The sequence below is a fragment of the Melanerpes formicivorus genome, unplaced genomic scaffold (genome assembly GCF_026170545.1).
Source record: "Melanerpes formicivorus ecotype bairdi unplaced genomic scaffold, bMelFor1.0.p_v2 SCAF_2, whole genome shotgun sequence".
Taxonomy (NCBI): Eukaryota; Metazoa; Chordata; class Aves; order Piciformes; family Picidae; genus Melanerpes; species Melanerpes formicivorus.
Window position 1 is genome coordinate 8419564 of NW_027142354.1, and position 12170 is coordinate 8431733.

The window sequence follows — 12170 nt, forward strand, 5'->3', positions numbered from 1 at the left end:
CTCAGAGCCTCTAGGAGATGCTGGCTTTGAATTTTCTCAGTAACTTCAGCTCTGAAGACAGAGATGCAGGGGACTGTGAAAAGAGAGATCTCCTTTTCTCAAGTGTGTGCTTCTCTTCCATCTTTCTGTAGGACAAGTAGGCCAGGATGGGGCCCTGGGTTTTAAGTAAGGTCTCCTTTGAGAGATGGCATGTCATTCCTGACAGCCTGTGAGCAGCAAAGTCAGTTCAGGGGTATTGCATGCTCAGCAAGCTAAACCTAGCAAAGTGTTCACTTCAGGAGCTGGACAGGATGTATCTCCCATCATGTTTACTTGTTTGCAGGTGAAATAAAACACAGCCAATGGGTAAGCAATATAATGCTTTAATGCACGTTATCACTTCCCTTCTGAGTTTACATCACCAACACCAATCCGTCAGTCCCTTATTACATACAGCCAAATGCATGTTCTCTCTTTAAATCTGTTTAATCATAAGACTACCTCCATAAAGTTTAAGATACAAAAGGTATTTGGCCATGCAGACAACAGAAAAGAACATTTGGATCCCAAGGTAGTATTTAAGTGACTACTGTAAAGACATAAAAATCAATCCAGATAGAGGTGTAATAAAACTTGGAGATGAAATGGAAACAAAGAACCCAAAGATTTTTCCACTTGAAAACTGCCAAGGCAGATTCAGGTAATTTAAAATAAATTAATAAAATTGTGCACTGGTTAGGCCACACCTCGAGTACTGTGTCCAGTTCTGGGCCCCTCAGTTTAGGAAGGATGTTGACTTGCTGGAACGAGTCCAGAGAAGAGCAACAAAGTTGGTGAGGGGTTTGGAACACAAGCCCTGTGAGGAGAGGCTGAGGGAGCTGGGGTTGCTTAGCCTGGAGAAGAGGAGACTTAGGGGTGACCTTATCACTCTCTACAACTACCTGAAGGGAGGTTGTAGACAGGCTGATGATGGTCTCTTCTTCCAGGCACCCAGTACCAGAACAAGAGGACACAGTCTCAAGCTGCGCCAGGGGAGGTTCAGGTTGGATGTTAGGAAGAAGTTCTATACAGAAAGAGTGATTGTGCTATGGAATGGGTTGCCCGGGGAGGTGGTGGAGTCGCCGTCATTGAAGGTGTTCAGAAGGAGACTTGATGGGGTGCTTGGTGCCATGGGTTAGCTGTTTGGGTGGGTTGGATTGGTTGATGGGTTGGACACGATGATCTTGAAGGTCTCTTCCAACCTGGTTTGGTTTATTCTAATTCTAATAAAGGTTTAAGACCCAAAAAAAGCAAATTTGGAGGGGTTTTCTACTTTTGTATTTTGAGGAAATTCTCAATGGCTTCAAAAGATGAAATTTCTGATTTATGAAACTTCTTAAAAACAATAGGAAAAGCTGATGAAATTTTTTATGTAATCAGGCATTTATTTTCACACCATTCCTAGTTTTATGATGCAGCAGAGAATTTCCAAATTCTTTTAGAAACAAACCTAAAGTTCATTCTTGAACTACCTGAAGGGAGATTGTAGCCAGGTGGGGGTTGGTCTCTTCTCCCAGGCAACCAGCACCAGAACAAGAGGACACAGTCTCAAGCTGCACCAGGGGAGGTTTAGGCTGGATGTTAGGAAGAAATTCTTCATAGAAACAGTGATTGGCCATTGGAATGGGCTGCCCAGGGAGGTGGTGGAGTCACCATCACTGGAGGTGTTTAGGAAGAGTCTGGATGAGGCATTTGGTGCCATGGTTTAGTTGATTAGGTGATGTTGGATGATAGGTTGGACTCAATGATCTCAAAGGTCTCTTCCAACCCAGTTAATTCTATTCTATTCTATTCTATTCTATTCTATTCTATTCTATTCTATTCTATTCTATTCTACTCTACTCTACTCTACTCTACTCTACTCTACTCTACTCTATTCTTCTTCACACAAAAGCCAACCAAAATAGCAAGTTAATCTATTAACCAATGGCTGTGTGACTTTAAATGGTGCAGTAAAATAATCCATGCATCTGTTTGCATTTTCAGTTTGTGACACTTAGTCCTGGTGTTGCATATTTGCTTATGCAAACAACCCCTCCCCACCCTGACCATTACAGACTAGATTAGTAAAGCCTTGCTCAAAAAATGCACTGAGATGCTCTTCACTTCCCAACAAGAAGGCTTTTTCACATTCTAGGTCACCATTGTAGCATCTTTTGCCTAAGTGATCAGTGACCTTTAAAGACATTTTGAAAGAAGATGGCCCTGTTAGGGAAGTGACTCTGGCCTCATCCTGTCCCCATCCAGATGTATCTATCACTTGGGCAGGCCTGCATGCCTCCTGTTGGCCAAAGCTGTCTGGCAGGGAGATGGGAGGAGCACTGAAAGAGTTTTTCAGGACTGTTTTCAGGTATTTAGGACTGTCATATAAGTAGTGATATGTGAGAAAACATCAAAGCAACAGCAGAAAACAGAGTGCAAGGCAGTTGTTTTATTAAGAGCTTTGAGAACTCTGACCAGGGCTGATGCACAAGGAGGTACTGAAGAGCTATTTTCTCTTATACAACTTTTGATGGCATAAATTATTATTTTTCTAAATATTTCCCAGGACTTTACACAGGCACAAGCTCCTGTTTGTGTCCAGTTAATCCTTAGGTTATAGATATCTGCAGGCATAGCTGTTTCTGGTAGTCTTTTCAGGTTAAGGTATCTAGCAGACTGTTAGCGTCAATGAGCTCTGAGGGTGTGGTCGCATGTTTTGGGCAAGAATATTGGTTTTGAGATAGATTGCATTTGCATGGGGTGCTCCAGAGGTTATTGTCATGAGCAATATTTTAGGCATTATCCTCAAGGGATCAGGTCTACTTGGGGGGCTGTTGATTTTCTTTCTCCTCCATCTGAGACAGCTTCCTCCCTGTTTCTAATTCAGTTTTGCTCTCAGCAGCCTATGTCTGAGTCCTTCAGAAACCCACCTTGCTCTAGATAATTTTTTGGTGAATCTGCAAGAAAAGGTACAGTGTGAAGTTCTCAGCTCTTTCTGGTGGTCAGTCACAGAATACTTCAGAGAAAGAGACTGCTGCCATGGTGAACATCATTGTGTGATTATAACACAGGTACATACAGAGAGAAAGATTCCCTGTAGCAGCTCGTTTGAAGAACAGCTCAAGCTTCACTTGCAAGTTGCCAGCTGCTGGCCAGGACCTCGGAGCTCACGAGTTGTTAGTGAAAACACAGCTGAGAGACTATGTCCTGCTGGGTTGCCTCAGCTGTGTTTTCCAAGTGGCTTGAAGGTGCAGTTCCACGTAGCTGAAATTTGACCTCAGGGTGACAAAGTAAGATCAATAAAAACACTCAGCTCCTTAGCAGGAGACAAGGACAAAACCTGCCTGCCAAACAGAGTACAAAGTGCTTGGCATGTCTCTCAAGTTCATTGTATTTAGTAACTCACTTAATATATTGGATTTGCTGTACATACTGACAACAGGGATTTTGAACTGCTGGCAGTATCTTTCTCAGTGATTCTCTAATGCTTTCAAGAACGTGGTGTTTAGAGATCAAATTAATATACTCCAGGGTTCCCTGGCACACACCATAAAGAAACAATCAGAAAAAGGCAGATAGAATGAACTTGTCTATAGCTTCTTTATGTATAAAATGTTCAGAATGATAATCCTTAGAAAAATACTAGCACATCAGTATTTTTTTTCTAAATCTTTTCAGTTATCTTTCTGTTTAGCATAAGAAAAAGTGGGTTTGTACTATGTAGGGTCCAGAAAAGAGTAATTTATTGGCACATTTGTAGTTCTGCTGCTTAAAAACAGGCAAATGGGTTTATATATATATATATATATATATATATATATATATATTAAACATCCTTCTGTTGTGAGAATATTTGCTATACTTCTGCTAATAGTGATAGTGTATTTTTAAGGCCAAGATGGAAATTCTCTGGCAGACCTGCCTACCCAGCACAGCTGTGATTAGTTTTATTCCAACCTTGGACTGGTGCTCCAGCTACATTGGCAACTCTAAAAACCAAGGGAGTTCGTACTGCCTTTCCAATTACACGACAACAAAAGGGAAAGTGGTTTAGAAGACACTGCTGCCTCATTTAGAAGGAACATCATCGCTTTGCAGCTCGATGCTCTGTAATCATCGACTCATAGAATCAATAAGGTTGGAAAAGACCTCAGACACCATCAAGCCCAACTTATCACACAACACCTCATGACTATCTAAACCATGGCTTCAAGTCCCACATCCAATCCTTTTCTGAACACCTCCAGGGATGGTGAATCCACCACCTCCCTGGGCAGCACATTCCAATAGCAAATTACTCTTTCTGTGAAGAACTTTCTCCTCACCTCGAGCCTAAACTTCCTTGGTGCAGCTTGAGACTGTGTCCTCTTGTTCTGTCACAGGTTGCCTGGGAGAAGAAACCAACCCTCACCTGGCTACAACCTGCTTTCAGGTAGTTGTAGACAGCAATAAGGTCTCTCCTGAGTCTCCTATTCTCCAGGCTAAGCAACCCCAGCTCCCTCAGCCTCTCCTCATAGGGCTTGTGCTCAAGATCTCTCACCAGCCTCGTTGCCCTTCTCTGGACACGTTCAAGTGACTCAATATCCTTAAATTGAGGGGCCCAGAACTGGACATAGTATTCAAGGTGTGGCCTAACCAGTGCTGAGTGCATGGGCAGAATGACCTCCCTGCTCCTGCTGGCCACACTATTTCTGATGCAGGCCAGATGCCATTTGCCTTCTGGCCACCTGGGCACACTGCTGGCTCATGTTCAGCTGGCTGTCAACCAGCACCCCCAGGTCCCATTCTGATGGGCAGCTCTGCTTCTGCTTGACAAAAGGCGTGGCACTGCTGCACTGAGCTGAGCCACACCAGCTGGGCAAAAGTCTGATTTAAACAAGCAGCTGTAATGACTGGTAGCCCCAGCAGCCAGAGGTGAAGGATTATTGGAGTTGGCAAGCTTCGAGGAAAGGGAGGGCACAGAAGTTCAAGGTATGTGCATATCTGAAACTTACGTAAAAGACTGATAATCTTACAGTCGTGCCACATTGAGGTGTTCTGACTTTTCCAAAACCACTTCAGATAGAACAAAGTATTTCTGTCAGGCAATTACATGCAAATTTTGGACACCAATCCATGAGGGGAGGAATGCAGCCCTCTCTGAGGTTTGGGGATGTCTGAGAAGGGTAAGGGGAAGCTTCCTTTTCATGCAAACTCATGACTATTTTTCTGTTAATGCAATTCACCATCCAGCTGTCCATTAAAAGCAAAAGCTCTAACATTCCAAAGCATGGATTACTTTTAAGATGTCTTACAGATAAGTAGCTGCACTTGACAAAGAATGGATGCTTTTGCTTCTTTTGTGATATTAACTCTCTTAGCATTCTTTCACTTAACATGAAACAAATGTTCTTAAGGACACAGAGAGCAAGAGAGAATGCTCTTCAGGTGTCCCATGAATGAAGTAGGGAGTGCAGGAATTCAGATGCAGCATTAATAAATATCTCATTACTTTGTGCAAAATACTTGCAGGTGAAGAGACTGGACTGTATTCCTCCTCCACATTTATGTTTTTCTATGCACATTTTTGATGCATCAGACACCAAAGTGGTTCCAGTAAATAAGTTGCCTCTAATAACATAGCACAGAAATGTATGGTAGACTCATGCAGGCCCCTTGACATGAATTGTATCTTATTCTGTGCCAATATGCCTTTAATAAATGTCTTTCATCCATTGCTTCCACATGAATTCATACTGCTCACAGGAGCAGGAGAGCTTATGCTCAGGAAAATGGTCAGCATGCTGTACTTTCAATATTCCTGCTACATGTCAGGAGTGTAGGGCATGAGATGACATCTGCCCAAAGGCTTAGGTTATCTCTGAGAATATAAAATCAACATTATCCACAATTCAGTAGATTCTTTTTGGGTAATTTACCACCTACACATACATTATTAAAGCTCTTGATGCACTCAACTGCTCATCTCTAAGTTACAGCAGTAATATAAAATCCCACACTGTTATTATTACACAATTTTTCTTGTAGAGATATTTTACTGCTGTAATCACTTCCCTCTAGGAGACTTCAGAAGATTTCATCTCCATTAGTAATGATTTAGAGTGTCAACTTAGTGCACATTACTTGAGCTTTCCTGTGACCTGCTGAAGCACAATTAATGGAAGCTGCAATAAGAAAAGTTGACGTCCCTCTTCCTACTAAAGAGGAACCTTTTCAAATAGGGTATACTTGAAATTTTAATACAAAGTGAAATGCCAGCATGTCCCTGCTCTGTTAGGGAAGGAAACAAAAAGGAGGAAAAATCAATTCAGATATTATGAAAATGGAGAAGAGTGAGAACATACTAAAATAAGAACAGTTACAGGGAACCTGAGACAATAGCTTAGGCAGGTGGAAGGAGAAGAATAGTGATGCAATAACAATGTGTGTGCTACTCTGTAAACTCATTTTGGCAAGTAGATTTTTGGGGTTTTTTGCACAGAAAAATCTATCAGCTTTGTTTGTCAAATCTCATTGCCCCAGAGACCAACCAGGCTAAGATGTTAATGGGAGAAAAAGCTTCAAACTTTGTTCCTGTGGTAGTAGCCACATAAGCCAAAGAGCGGGAACAAAGGCAAAGCCCTTTGCACAGGAGCAGGTATCTGTCTGCACCATTGCTCAGAGGCCTAGGGTCTAAATATGCTTGTGTTGTGGGTTCCTTGGCTGAAGTCTCTCCTGATGAGATTAGGTCTGGAAATAGCACTGTGTTTTTTAAGGACAAGGAATATAGAGTGGAATTCAATAAAAGTTCCACAGTGCAGTACTCTCCTTCATTTCCTTTTCTCCTTCACTTTAGTGCAGTATTGCTCCTCCTGGCTACTGACTACAACAAAAGCTGGTTGGGGAGAATAAGGAATACTTGTTTGCAGTAAAGCTGGCTGAGCTAAAGAAAAAAGTGTCACATCAAGTAGTTCACTTTACTTTTGCTGCTTCACCCCTGTTGCTCAAATTCTGTAAGATGGGAATGCTCCTAAGTTTGTGTGCAACATATGATGAGATCTATAACCTATCATGTGGTGAATCTCTCATTTTCCAGCATTATTGCTCTTTTTAGGTGAAGTCTAGTATTAGAATTATTCCAAATAAGAAGTATATAAACTGACTGCTGTTAAATGCTTCCTGGAGTGGATTTCCTCTATTACAGTAAACTCACCAGTTATGGAAAAGGAATGCTTGCCTCTAAAACTTTCATTGCATCCTTACTTTTCTTTTGATTAACAGAAATAACATTTGAGGAGAATTTTATGACTTGTTTTTGTAGCTGGTCCCAGGAACTGAGGATTTAGTCCTGGTGTAATCGCTGAAAATGTATCTGCATGTTCACACCTTCCAATTGAAGCATAAATATTTGGAGTGCTCTGCTAAAGCCCTGACTCAGATTTCCTGCTGGGATTTTAGAGCCAGAGAAGATGTATCTCTGTTTCTTTTTACTTTTGAAATATTTTGTGTACTTGAGTTGTGCTGTCTTTTGTTTAGAATTTAGCTTTGTGTTGTTTTGTCTTTAAGTAGTTCAAGGACTGAGTAGGGAGGATCAGAGTGTTAGACTTTAAAGATACATGAAGCAAGCTGTTGCAGAAATAAAACCCAAAGGCAAGGCAGCTCAGAGATTGGGAGAGAATGTATGATTGCATTTCATGAGTGTGCTGAATTGTGTTTATGAAAGTAGAGTGCTAATAAGGTGATAAATCTATATTCTGGGAAAACAGGCATCACTTTGGAGTTGAGGTTATGACACTATTTGTAGGTGTGATCCTGCACAGTCTCATTTGTATGTGTGATAATTCTATGTGTGTTTCCCTGTGTAGATTTGTGATGCCACGTAGCAGGCTGTATTCAAATCCCTTGTAAATATGAGATGTGGCATGCATTTGTATGTTCCACCTTTCCTTTATACAGTTGGCATATTTCTTACAGCACTCTTAACTTCCAAACATAATGAAAGGCTATAAACTTTCTTGGGGAGCCATGTACTTTGGACAGCCATGTACTACAATTTCTACTAAGAAATGTTTCACAAGACTTGTCATCTTGTACAATACTACTCTGGTTGCTAATACCTCTTCACCTTCAACATAGATAGACAGACAGATGATAGATTGATTGATAGATAGATAGATAGATAGATAGATAGATAGATAGATAGATGGATAGATCAATCTTGACTGCACTGCAAGAGTTGGATACATGTCTCTGTTTTGACATCAACACTTACACAAATATTTACCTATGTAAACATAGATGACAGAATCACAGAATTTCAGGGGCTGGAAGGGACCTCAAAAGATCATCTAGTCCAACTCCCCTGCCAGAGCAGGATCACCTACAACACATTACACAGGAATGCAACCAGGCAAGTTTTGAATATCTCCAGAGAGGGAGACTCCACAACCTCCCTGGGCAGCCTGTTCCAGTGCTCTGTCACCCTCACAGTGACTTCCTATGCCTCAACTTCCACCCATTGCCCCTTGTCCTGTCATTGGACACCACCGAGAAGAGCCTGGCTCCATCCCCTTGGGACTCACCCCTGACATATTTATAAACACGGATGCATATGTGTTGTTTGTACAATTGTTGCAGAAGCACCAGAGAAAGCTTGAAGCATGAGCATGGACTGTTTGCACAATGAACACTTTAAATAACACACCAATAACAGAATTATAGAATCATTTCAGTTGGAAAAGACTTCTGAGATCATTGAGTCTAGCCATCAGGTTGGTGGCCATTAAACCGTGTCCCGGAGTGCCATGTTTATGTATGTTCTTGTTTCTTAAAAGCTAGTAGCTTGCCCACCAGTAAGCCAAACTACCTGTCATAAAACAGCATAAAACTTACTGAAGGACTATTTAAATGAAAACATTTCTCTTTTTACATGGAGAATTAAGTTCTTCTCCAGATCACAAGTTGAATCTGCTTCTCAAGAGCATCCCTCCCTGCCTATTACACAATTATAGTCGAGCATCCAAACACTAAATGAAAGAGAGAGAGAGAAAGAGAATTCAGGAAGCAAAGACATTTATGAGGGGCTAAAGTAGTTACTGACTAACCATTTCAGCATCTTGATAAGATGTTTATTCTGTGCCAAGACACATTGCTGAGTAGGTGTCAAAAGTCCAAGCAGATTTGATCTAAAGATAACCTCAAAGAACATTCCCTGCCAGAATTGTGTTGATTTTAGCAGTTCAATATGTTTCACAACATGAGATGAATTTTCATTACACAGTGTATCATCCTGCAAGAACCTGCAGTGACCTGACATGAATTTTTCACCCACTCAGGAACAACTTTGCCATTAGTCAGGCTGCATGAGGGATGGGAGTACAAATTTGTCACTGCTCTGAGGCTGAAGAACAATGCAAGTATGTTTGGAAGATGAAAAATCTAAACACAATTCTAGGGAAAGTGGAGCATCAACATTAGCTGAGAGGTAAAGATCTAGGGTCTGGTGAAATCTGACTGGATGCACTTCCTTAGAACACATGACAGGGATAATGGTCTTGCTTACTGTGGTGTGACAACCCTTATTTTCTGTCGCCATGACATAAAGGGGGATACAGATACCTGTGTAAATCATCTTATGACAGAGAGTGGTACATCAATCTCTCTTCTAAAAAATGTCTTGAATGGTATTCCACAAAGTCCTCCAATGAAAGTGGCTTGTGGCTTTGGGAGTTTTTATATTTCCCAGCACTCCAGCACCTGGTAGATCTATGTTTAAAAGGACACACATGTCCAATGGTGGTGCAAGTCCATCTCAGCTGAGGTGGATGGTATGCCCAGGCATGGCTCAATTGTTAGGAGCAAGTTCTGCAGCTTTCTTGTGAACACCAGTTGGTGTCAAGTATAATTCCAGCTGTTCACACCCACATGGACAGATCTGGGAGATCCTCGCAGTTCTCATCAAGATCATTTCAGATGCAAGAGACAAATGTTTTTATGGTACCCATGCAACAGCAAAGGCTTCCTGAACACAAGCTTGAAGTATGCGTATGCCCTAAGCTCCTCAGTCCCCAGGAATTGGCAGAGTAAAAAATATTTCTCTCAGCACAGTGCTAGAACTCTCAGGCAACAAGCACCAGAACAGGAGGACACAGTCTCAAGCTGCGCCAGGGGAGGTTTAGACTCGAGGTGAGGAGAAAGTTCTTCACCGAGCGAGTCATTCGTCATTGGAATGGGCTGCCCAGGGAGGTGGTTGAGTCACCGTCCCTGGAGGCATTCAAGAGGGCACTTGGTGCCATGGGGTCTGTGTTGATAGGTTGGACTCGATGATCCTCGAGGTCCTTTCCAACCTAAGTTATACTGTGATACTGTGATACTGTAACTAACTATGTAAAGGTGCATATGGCTGAAATAATATGTGACAATCTTGTCTAAGGCATTAAGAGGAAGTACACCAAGGGGAAAATGCAATTGACTGAATAAAACTCTTTTACGGAGGAATTGTGACCACAAGTGTTTTATAACTAAGGGAATCTTTTATATACTATTACCATTTGTTACTATATACCATAGAATCATAGAATTGTTAGGGTTGGAAAGAACTTCAAGGATCATCTAGTTCCAATCCCCCCTGCCCCAGGCTGGGACACATCACACTAGATCAGGTTGCTCAGAGCCACATCCAGCCTGGCCTTAAAAACCTCCATGAATGAGGCTTCCACCACCTTCTTGGGCAACCTGTTCCAGTGTCTCACCACCCTCATGGGGAAGAACTTCCTAACATCCAATCTGAATCTACCCATTTCTAGTTTTGCTCCATTCCTCCTAGTCCTCCAGGTAATGACCTGACACCCTAAAAAGTCCCTCCCCACCTTTCTTGTAGGCCCCTTCAGATACTGGAAGGCCACAATTAGGTCTTCTCGGAGCCTTCTCTTCTCCAGACTGAACAGCCCCAACTCTTTCAGTCTGTCTCCATAGGAGAGGAGCTCCAGGCCTCTGATCATCCTCGTGCCCCTTCTCTGGACACGCTTCAGCATGTCCAGATCCTTCCTGTAATAGAGACTCCAGAACTGGACACAGTACTCCAGGTGGGGTCTCACCAGAGTGGAGTAGATGGGGAGAATCAAAAACAATCAAACTAAGAAAATGCAGTGCTTTAGTCTAATTCTTACCCATCTAAGGACTGCCAGTTAAAGAAAGATCAGCCTTTAAAATCATAAAATCATAGAACTGCCTGGTTGGAAAAGACCTCAAGATTATGGAGTCCAATCATAACCTAACTTCTCTCTGTATAAAATCATCTCCCTAAGCACCTCATCCAAACATCTTTGAAACATTCCACCACTTCCCTGGGCAGCCTACTCCAGTGCCTGATGACCCTTTTGATACTTTTGACCCTTTTAGTGTCAACATTTGCTGGATCTTTATTGAAACACTACTTTGGTTTTTTTTTTTTCAAATAACACAAATTGCCTGAAAATGACACAGTAAAATAATTCAAATATTTATATTTTGACTTTACAGCTATCAGCATCTGTTTTAATTCAGACTTACCAACAGGAACACGTCAAAATTACAGATGAGAGCGCACTAACCTCTAGAACACAGGCTTAAAAAAAGTATGAAGAGAGCTGAGGACATATCCTCCTTGAAAAACTCCAAAATGGTGATAGATATTTTTTGTCTATGAAAGTAGAATGTGATTCAGCAGGTTTTATTTATATTATGAAGTCTTCAATGCCCAAAAAGTAGGAAAAATACCCAACCAACCAATCAATCAAAACACACACACACACACACACACCCCCCCTAAAATATCAGTATGCTTTCAATTAGTGCATACATTCAATGTAAGGAATAATACACCAAAGAACTGCTCTATGTGCATACCACAGGCAATCTTTTTGTGTAATTACTAAGGAAATTAATTTCTTTATTGTATAAGAGTATATCTGAAGTGACTGTTGTTCCCCACTTGTTGTATTCTGTTGCTTGTTTGGCTGAGAGCATCTCTTCTGCTACATTTAAATGCTTTTTTCCAAGAGAGCAGAGTCCTCAACCAGACAGGGGGTCTCAGGGCACTGCTGGAATAATATGTAAAAGGATACTCTAACATTGCTCTTTGGAGACCTGGAATTAAGTCTTCTGTTTAGCTGTGATCGTTACATTGACAACGCAGTTCGAGGTTATGAATG